This window comes from Typopeltis vanoorti, chromosome 8 (genome assembly GCF_054136105.1).
Source record: "Typopeltis vanoorti isolate ZY-2024b chromosome 8, IOZ_Tvanoo_1.0, whole genome shotgun sequence".
NCBI lineage: Eukaryota > Metazoa > Arthropoda > Arachnida > Uropygi > Thelyphonidae > Typopeltis > Typopeltis vanoorti.
In genome coordinates this window covers 138,032,786-138,044,018 of record NC_143556.1, presented here as the reverse complement: position 1 = coordinate 138,044,018, position 11,233 = coordinate 138,032,786, and positions in this window count along the sequence as shown.

The window sequence follows — 11,233 nt, the reverse complement described above, 5'->3', positions numbered from 1 at the left end:
AGCTTTTAACCATCTATGCTTTTTCCTCCGTTTAGGTCTATTTTTTTTTCAGAATGTATTCTAAAGTGCTGGTAAATAGATTTGGGGAGATCACATAGCCTTGGCAGACCCCTCTCTTTATATATATATATATATATATATATATATATATATCTATATTTTTAGGTTGATCAAATAGGATTATTTGTGTGTTCTGATTTTCGTTAATTTCTTTTATCATGTGGATGTAAGTAGGGTCCACATTTATTTCCAGTAAGGCACTGATGACTGCATTGTGTTCTATGGTATCAAATGCTTTTTTAAAATCAATAAAGAGGAAACATAGAGGGATTCGGTACTCTCTGCATTTTTCTGTTAGTTGTGAAATGACCTGGATATGATCTATTGTGGAGAAGCCTCTTCTGAATCCTGCCTGCTCTCTGCTGGAGTTGTCTTCAAGAGTGTTTTGGATTCTGTTCAGTATTACTCTGTTCATGATGTTAAATATGCGAGACTGGACGATAGTTTTTTATGTCTTCCTTGTTCCCTTTTTTGAATAGAAGTATGGTTTTTGAGGTTTTCCATTTCTCTGGAATCTTTCTTTCTTTGAAGTACCACATGAATCTGGCAGCCAAGGGTTTGAAAATAATTGGTCCACCTTGTTGGATTTCTTCAGCCTTAACATGATCAAGTCCTGAGGCTTTACCTTTACTCATTTTCTTAAGGGCATGTTCTATTTCTTCTGGAAGTACATGATAGGTTCTGAAACTTGCCACTTAGTTGCATAGATATCATTATGAAAATTCTGCACAATTTCTTTTATCCTTTTTCAATTAGTATGTTTTTCTCCATTTTGATCCTGTAAAGCAGATGGAATTGACTGTTTAAAATTTAAGTCTTTCTCTATTTTTGTCAGGCTGGTGTTTGCCTGCACAGCTTCTCTTAGTTTTTGTATCCTGAAAGCTTTGTAGTGTTCTGGAATTCTTTTCCTTAGTAACTTACAGATAATTTTGTATTCTAGAAAATTTTCTTCAGATTTCTTAAGTTCTTTTCTCTTTTTCAGTAGTTCTATAGTTTGAGGTGAGAGTCATTCTCTTTTCTTGTTTCACAGGAATTTCTGATTTTTTTCTTGCTCTTGTTGAATTTATTAATAAAGTCAATATAGTCATCATTTATGTAACAGTTTTTAATAGTCCATTCGGTCTCTTCTATGTACTTCCTGAACTTGTGGTAGTCTATTTGTTTGTCTTTTATGGTTTGATGTTACCCTGATATGTTGTTCTTTTTTGTGATCTATTCTCATAATGGCTCTGAGGAGTCTGTGGTCAGAATCTATGTTGAAGTATGTTTCGCCTATTGTACCAGTCTTTTAGTCTGTTAAAACGTAGTCAATTTCATTTTTTGTGTCTTCATTCGGTGATTGCCAAGTCCATCTTCTTCCTAGGCGTTTGTTGAAAAGTGTTCAGCTACAGCAAATTCAGCTAATCTCTCTCCTCTTCTATTTCTTTCTCCCAGGCCATGTGATCCTATAAACTTTTCGTTTTCTTTTCCACATCCTATTTTGGCATTAAAGTCACCACCAACGAATGTGTATGTTGATTTGTAATTTAATGCCTGTTCAAGATTCATGTAAAAATTTTCTATTTCTTGATTATCAGCTACTGATGTTGGAGCATAGTAGGATATTAATTTAATTGTTATATTGTTCTCTATTCCAATTACGAGTACACCTATTCTTTCAGATATGATGTTACAAGAAAGGATCGACTTGGTGGGCTTAGATTTAACAATGAAGCCCACTCTGCCTTGTTTGCCATTATTTGAGGATGCTCCAAGGAGTATCTGTGAACCATTGTACCTTCTTGCTGTCAGTTCTTTCAATCTTTTTGTTTCATTCACTAGCACAGTGTTTCTCAAAGTGTAGTATGCGGACCCCTGGGGGTCAGCGAAAGGTCTTCAGGGAGTCCGTGGCAATTTTCGGCTATGCATCATTAATGCATGTAATAAAATTTAAGTTTGAGATAATAAAACGTTCCTAATGTGCCACTGAATAAGGTACAGAGACATCTGCAGGCTGTATAATATGTTTCTCAACAAACAGTCCAATTAGAGACAACTGGGATAAAAACGGCACTACTAACTAATGAATCGCATGACCTCTCCCACATAAAATGCTGTATAGTAGACAATCAAAACCATATGGTGCACCGGCAACATATGGTTTTGTTTGAGTGAACGTGTTAAAACTAAGAAATATATAGTGAATGTGTTTCAGATATTATATAAGGAATTCGGTTGAAGAGAATTAGCATTTCAACTGAACTGTCGGCCTGCCTTTGTCAATTAGTAGCGCGATCTTTTGTTATTATTGCACCAATCATATGAACGTCTTCATAGTTGCTTTATCTCTACTGGCCTACCCTTGCTGTCTGTTTCGAGTTCTGCTTTCACTAGCCATTTGTTGAAGGACTGTTTGTTAAATACGGTAATTTTTTTTAGCTTTCAAATTCTTAAGTATGGATCACTGGTTAAAGACTGGATTTTTAAAATGCGCTAAAGAGAGGAACAGAGTAGATACAAGTAGCTGTCAGCAAAACAAGAAAATGTTGATATTGCATCTGGATCAACTGAAATTGATAAGTTTGTGTCGTCTGACATCTCTAAAGAACTAACTAGGAAGAAAATGAGAAAACTTCGTAAGTGTGATATAAATTACTTGAAATGTGGATTTTCATGGACGGGAAATGAAGAGGAACCTATTCCATCATGTGTAATTTGCGGTGAAACTTTAAAAAATGAAAGCATGAAACCATGTAATTTAAATTGCCATTTTGAATCAAAACATAATGAATGCAAGGACAAACTGTCGAATTTTTTCAAAATAAACTAAAAAATTTAAAAGAATCTCAAAAAGTGATGAGGTGAAAACATGAAGGCTTTAGAAGCTTCATATCGTGTGTCGCTATTAATAGCAAAAAGTGGTGCAGCAGAAACAATTGGTGAAACTTTGGTCAAGCCTGCAGCAAAAATAATAGCGGAAATTATGATCGGAGATAATGCAAAAAGATATTTTGATCAGATTTGCCTTTCAAATAATACCATTCCTCGAAGAATCACCGAAATGGCTGAAAATATAAAACAAACATTGTTATCCGATATACGTAAGAGTCATTATTATGCGTTGCAGGTAGATGAATCCAGCGAACATTACAAATCTTCTAGTGTTCGTTAGGTACGAAAAAATAAAAAAATTCATGATGACCTTTTATATTGCCAACCCTTGCCAGAACATACAACAGGAGAAGAAATATTCATATTCAACGGTATAAACACCTTTATGCATCAAAATAAGCTTGATTCGAAAAGTTGCGTTGGAATAAGCATGGACGGCACGAAATCCATGGTCAGATCTAAAAAAGGGCTTGTTTCAAAGATTAAAGCTGTTGCACCAAATGCAAAGTCGACACACTGATGCATACACAGGGAGGCTTTGGCTACACATATGATGTCTACAGACCTAAGAAAAGTTCTTGGTGAAGCTGTAAAAATTATATTAAAGGCTGTCAAAACGCCAGACTTTTCTCTCAACTTTGCAAAGAAATGGGAAGCAACTATACACAACTTCTTTTCCATACCGATGTTCGTTGGCTTTCTCGTGGAAAAGTCCTTACTCGTTTATTTGAACTTCGGAATGAACTACAAGTTTTTCTTGATGAAATGTTTGAACTGAAATAGCATTTACATAATTGGAAATGGCTCAGTCAATTAGCATACCTGGCAGATATATTTACTGTATTAAATAGTCTTAATTTATCTTTACAAAGCAAGGAAATTTCTATATTTAATGTCCAAGATAAAGTGAACGCCACGTTGGCAAAAATGAAGTTATGGCAAAAGCAGGTTGGTAATGAAGAATTTGATGCGTTTCCATCGCTTCATGAATTGCTCGCAAGTTCAAATGAACAAATTGATGATGTGAAAATTACTATCATGCAGCATTTAAAAAGCTTACAAATGAATCTAGAAAAGTATTTCCCTGAATTGGACATTAATATTGAGGGGATAAGATACCCTTTCAATAAAAACAAATTTATGCCAAAGGGTCTATCGTCAATAGAAGAAGAACAACTTTTAGAACTAGCTTCTGATGGTTTCCTAAAAATAAAAAATAAATACAGCGAAATTACGTTATAATCATTTTGGCTACAAATACAGAATGGATGTCCTGAATTAACAGATAAAGTTCTATGATTCATTTTTCTATTTCCAAGTTCATATAAGTGCGAAGTTGGATTTTCGGCCCTTGTAGATATTAAGACGAAGAAGAGGAATCGCATTATAGATGTCGAACCGCATTTGAGATTGAAATTAACAACTATAGAGCCAAATTTTGTTGAAATTTTATCTCACCATAAGCAATTTCACTCCTCTCATTGATAATAAATTATTTCAAGTAAGTAAAACTTTATAGTATCTTTATAGTTTGTTCTATTAAAAATAAATCATTTTTTGTTTACATGAACATATAAATTCAAATAAAATAAATATTTAATTTTTTAATATTTTAAATTAATTTGTTTTAATTATTTATTTTTCATTAATTAATTAGGGGGTACTTGGTAATAATGAAAATTTAAGAAGGGGTCTGCGGTTATCTGAAGTTTGAGAAACACTACACTAGCAGGATAACCAAGTTAATATTGGTTAGTTCTTTGATTAATAAATCTATTCTGTAGTCTCTTGCCAAAGTTCCAGTATTGAGGGTACCGATTTCCATTTTCATAGATTTAAGAGGCAGCCTGTTTTCATCTGCGAGATTCTTAGCACCCCTGGCCACACTCGGGGCCTTACCGCCACTGAAGAAAGGTGAGTGTGGGCAATCCAGGACTTGGGGCTGTTTCTGTTGTAGTGGCATCTTTGCTGCGGTAGCATATACACTTCTCCTGACCAGGGTTCTGAAATGTTTGCCAGAGCTCTGTTAGTGATGTTGAGTCCAGGTCCGATAAAGGTCAGGATTCCCAACAACCCAGAGTGCACCACGGGGAGGTGGAGTTGGACTTTGCACCCCTATATATATATATATATATATATATATAATTTCTTGACATCTTCAATTTATAGTATAACCAAGTGAAAAAAAACTTTCAACTGCTATTGATCTTCATTGGAGAATCCATGTTAGCCACACCTAGGTGAAAGCAACATAGCATGTTGCTAAAAACATTACAAAAACTTATAGAGAAACCATACTGGAAGCAATAAGAATTTAGAAAGGGCAGATGAACATATTTATATTAAAATAACAGAACAAAAAAACTAAGGAATATTTTGTGTGTGTGTATACATATCATCGTCAAATTCCTGCCATGTACCTTCAAGGAGTGTACAGGATATAATAGTACTACATGAAAAAAATTACATCATTACTAACTTCCTATCTACAATTTTCCTCCAAATCAGTGTGTTACTTGTCAAGACTCCAACATTATCAGATCTTATATTTCTATTGTCTAAGGCACTTTGTACTATATCAATCCACCTATATCTTGGTCTTCCTCTGGGTCGTTTTGCTAATCTTTCTTCGCCCATTCTGTTTAAGTGACCATACCACCTGAGATTAGCTCTGCTAACGCATTCCTGGATGTTGACAATGTCAAATTCTTTCCTAATATCCTCGTTTTTAATATGATATTGCTATTTGTGCCATCTGTTCATGCCTATAAACTTTCTCAGGACTCTCATATCTGCAGTCTCTAGTCTTTGGTCAAGTGTTTTACATCTGACCCAGCTCTCAGATCCATAAGTAAAACTGGTTTGAACACTGTCTTGTATACAGCTAATTTAGTGTTCCGACTAATTTCTCTCTTATTCCATATGAATTTATTCAATTGACTTTCTACTATACCAGCTTTGCTGATTCTATTGTCTATTTCTATATTTAATTTACCATCTTCAGTAAAAATCGTGCCTAAGTAGCTGAAATGTTTCACTTGTTCCACAGGTTCTCCATTCACAACACAGTTGACATTTTCAATGATTCTGCCTATTTTCATTGTCTTTTTATTGCTGACTTTCATACCATATCTATTACAACAGCTATTCAATTTAGTCAGAGAATCTTGCAGACTTGTAGCGGATTAATTTAGAAGTATAACATTATCCACATAAAGCAAAGAGCTGACATTAACATCTCCAATTTTGATATCATGTTTAATACCACTTTCCTTCATGATGTGATCCATATAGATAATGAATAACAGAGGGGATAATGTACATCCTTGTCTCACACCAGATTTAACATTAAACCATCTTCCTGTACTTACTTCAATTCTAACTGCTGACTTACAACTCAAATAAAGACTAAGTATTGCTTGATATAATGCCCCATTAACACCATATAACTGTAGAATATTGAATAGCTTCTCTCTTGGCACCCTTGTCATATGCCTTTTCCAAATCGACAAAACTTAATACAGATCTGTTATACTCCCATGCTTTCTCGACTATTTGTCGTAAAGTGAAGATCTGATCCTGACAGCCTCTGTTTGGCCTGAATCCAGCTTGTTCTTCACCAAGCTTTTCATCCACAATTCTTCTCAAACGTTTCTCAAGTATACTTGCATAGATCTTGCCAGGATCACTCAGTAGGGAAATACCTCTGTAATTCTAACATTCAGCTTTATTTCCCTTTTTATATATGGGTACTATGAGAGCTCTACTCCAATCATCAGGAATCCGTTCCTCTGTCCAGGTTTTCTGAACTATGCAGTGCAGCCACTGTAAGACTCTTATACCACCATACTTCAGCATTTCTGGTCGAATATCATCTACTCCTGCTGCCTTTCCACATTTCAAGCCTTTGATGACATTTTCTACTTCAGTCAGGAATACATATCCAGTATGGATATGTATTCCTGACTGCATGCCTGGTCAGTGTTTTTTACCACTGCGCTGTCATCACTGTTTCATTTAGCAGTTTTTCAAAGTAATTACTCCATACTTCAAACATATCTTTTTCTCCTGTTTTCATGTCACCTTTATCATCTCTAACTCCTTTTACAGCACTCTTTCCTCCATTCCCAAGCTTCTTCAATAACCTCCAGAATATTTTGCCACCTTCTTGATATTTATTTTCTATATTCTTGCCAAAGTCCTCCCATGACTTTTGTTTAGCTAGTTTTACACAGTGTTTAGCATTCTTGCATTTGTCTCTGTATTCTCTAAGAGCACAAGCTGTCTTATTTGACAGGAACGAACTTTTGATATGCTTTCTTCTTTTCCTTCACTGCCTCTTTAACTTCCTGTGTCCACCAGGGAGTTCTGATTTTTTTATCCATGCAGACAACCTCACCATATGCCTCTTTGGCAGAATCAATCAATGTTTCCTTCAGAGTTTGCCACTGAATCTCCAAGGTTTCATTCCTGTTCTCAAACTCTTTCATTTTTTCTTCAATAATCTTTGTGTATTTTAGTCTACAATTCACATCTGAGAGCTGCTCAACTTTTATTCGGTTTAAAACTTTCTTACATGTTATTCTTTTCAATATGAAATTCAAGTTTATCCTGCTCAAGACTAAATAGTGATCACTTCCAATTTCAAATCCTCTGTACACTCTAGTGTCCTGAACCAGGGAGAAAACATCACTATCAACAATAACATAGTCAATGAGACTTTTCTTATACCTTGCCTCTTCTCTCCATGTGAATTTGTGCACATTTTTATGTTGGAACATGGTGTTAGTAATAACCAGTTCATGTCCTGAACAGAAATCCAACAGATATTTGCCATATTAGCTTCGCTCTTTTCTCCAAATTTTCCCAAAATATTTTTCTATGTCTCACAATCATTTCCTACTCTGCTATTTAGATACCCAACAAGGACCAGCTTTTCCTTTTTCATTGTGTCAGTTGCTTTTTCTAAAGCCTCAAAAAATTCCTCCACTTGAACCTTAGTAGAACCTTCTGTGGGATCATAAGCACAAATAAGAATCATTGTCCAGTTCCCCATTCTCATATTTGCCCACATTATTCTACTTGATACTGACTGCCATTCAAGAAGATTAGTCTCGTATTTTGTGTTGAATACTATGGCTACTCCTTCTTTTCCTTGATTGTCATTGCCTGAATATAACATTTTGTATTTATTGCTCACAAAGATCTCACCAGTTTTTGTCTTTTTTGTTCCAGTCACCCCTATTATGTCCATCTGGTACTTATCTAATTCCTCAGCTAGCTCCATTTCTTTGCCATTCAGGCTTCTTACGTTGATAGTACCGATCTTTAACTCTGGTGATGTTGAGTTGGGGTTTGTTTTCAGATTTGTTCCAGTAGCTGACTTTTCGCTGTTCGCCCTGGTTCCCTGGCGAAAACAACGGGGGCCTTGTTTAACCTGGCGACACCCCAGCCGGCATGAAATTTTGTCATATCGTACTATCATTTTTTATTTTGGTTTAACCAATAAGAATACAATTTGGTCGGCTAAATCCCAAATTGCCAACCCATCCTCGTTCGTTCAGTATCCAGTAGATACCCAACAGGGTGCACCACGAGAAGGTGAGGATTGGACATTAGGTCAGAAGCCCTGGTCGGTTCTCCGCATTCCTTTAAAGGCTATGTGGAGGTCTCCTCTCAGTTATACAGCTTTGACCCTTAAGCACCCCGTGTATACATATATATATATATATATGTGTGTGTGTGTGTGCGTTGAAGAAAGCACTTGTATGCTGTTACTAACTAGTGAGAATTTGCTTATTTAAAAAAAAAATACTAGTTTTAGTTGAATGGTCAGTTGTATTTATCACAATGCATATCCGATTTTATGTGTTATGTCATAAATTTTTGTTTGTATTTTCACATGAATGCTAGTCATTTCAAATGCCTTTTATCCATTATCAGTGACTTTTTTTGCAATGAGATAGATACACATTATTTTAACTTTAGAGAGCAATTGTACTGCAAAGTGCCAAAGTAATCATGGAATGGTCATCATCATCATCATCAAATTCCTGCCATGTACCCTCAAGGGGTGTGCAGGATATGACAGTACTACATGAAAAAAATTACATCACTATTAATTTCCTATCTACAATTTTCCTCCAAATCAGTCTGTTACTTGTCAACACTCTAACATTATCAGATCTTATATTTCTATCGTCTAAAGCACTTTGTACCTTATCAATCCACCTATATCTTGGTCTTCCTCTGGGTCGTTTTGCTGCCAACCTGGCAGAGAACACTTGTTTTGCTAATCTTTCTTCGCCCATTCTGTTTAAGTGACCATACCACCTGAGATTAGCTCTGCTAACGCATTCCTGAATACTGACAATGTCAAGTTCTTTCCTAATATCCTCGTTTTTAATATGATACTGCCATTGATGCCATCTGTTCACGCCTATAATCTTTCTCAGGACTCTCATATCTGTGGTCTCTAGTCTTTGGTCAAGTGTTTTACTTCTGACCCAGCTCTCAGATCCATAAGTTAAAACTGGTTTGAACACTGTCTTGTATACAGCTAATTTAGTGTTTAGACTAATTTCTCTCTTATTCCATATGAATTTATTCAATTGACTTCCCACCATACCAGCTTTGCTGATTCTGTTGTCTATTTCTATATTTAATTTACCATCTTCAGTAAAAATTGTGCCTAAATAGCTGAAATGTTTTACTTGTTCCACAGGTTCTCCATTCACAACACAGTTGACATTTTCGATGATTCTGCCTATTTTCATTGTCTTTGTCTTTTTATTGCTGACCTTCATACCATATCTATTACAACAGCTATTCAATTTAGTCAGAGAATCTTGCAGACTTGTAGCGGATTTATTTAGAAGTATAACATCATCCGCATAAAATCATGGAGTGGTGTATTACCTAAAATAGATGTACAGCGGACAGTAATAATTATTTTGTACTCAATGATGAAATATACAGTAACTGAACCATTAACAGTGCACACGAAAACTTGGAAAGTTAAGAATTTTCATGATTTTACCTTTAATGCTTGCTGATAATGGCAGAGAAAAAGTTTGACTTTTTTTTCTGCCATTTAAGTCTGTGATTTAAGACATACTTAAGTATTCAAACTGAAAACATATGTGAAAATGATTATGTATAAATAATAAATTATAATGTATTACTAGTAAAAGGTATGAATCTTTTTTTCACAGAACTGATGAACAGACTAATATATAAGTGGTTAACATATTTGCTACACCCAGCCAGGTTGGCTGAGTGGTTAGTGTATTCACTGTCCGACCAACAAGCTGTGGGTTGAAATCCCTCTGCACGCAGGGATGTTTGCAATAGTCTTTAGGTGGGAAATGATTTCATTGAAACTGCCCTACTTATTGGAGGCCTGATGAGACTTGAAAAATTCCATGGTCTCCGGGTTTCTCAGAAAACAACAACAACAAAAAAATATAATTCTTAGGCCACCCATGGTATGAATGTGTTATAGGTTTTCAAGTGGGTGGAAGCCACATAAAAGTGGTAGTCACACAAGGTGATAATTAGCCACAGCATTAACAAAAGCTTATAAATTGGACAGGTTCAGGATTGAACACGACAATATATTAGAACCTCTGTAGTGCAATTGGAAGAACGATGGTATGCTGTGCCCTTTGAGTGGAAAAGACCTAAATTGAATTCTCGTCATGACGAGAGGAATCTTTATGGTTTTTTTCTAATTGAAGATGAGTTAGCTGACTCATACGGGAAGTAGGTTTTTTTTCTTCTGTATTTGGAATGAAAAACTCTGGTTTTTCATTCCATATACAGACAAATTGGTCTTGAGAACACATAATTTACAGAAACTACTAGTGGTGGTGGTGGTGGGCAGTAGATGATGGTAGTGGCAGTTTGCTGTAGTTGGTAGATTAAGTGGTGGAGACAGAGTTGTAGAGTAGGTGCCCTTCCCCGATGAGTCTTTGGACTCCTTCATGGTGTCACATAAAACATAAAAGCGATAGTCACACAAGGTGATAATTAGCCACAGCATTAACAAAAGCTTATAAATTGGCCAGGTTCAGGATTGAACACATGACAATAATATATTAGCGCTTCTGTAGTGCAACTGGAAGAATGATGGTATGCTGTGCCCTTTGATTGGAAAAGGCCTAACTTGAATTCTCGTCACGAAAAGTGGAATCTTTATGGTTTTTTTTGATTGAAGGCGAGTTCACTGATCTCATACGGGGGGGGGGGGGGGTTCTGTATATGGAATGAAAAACTGTGGTTTTTCATTCCATATACAGAC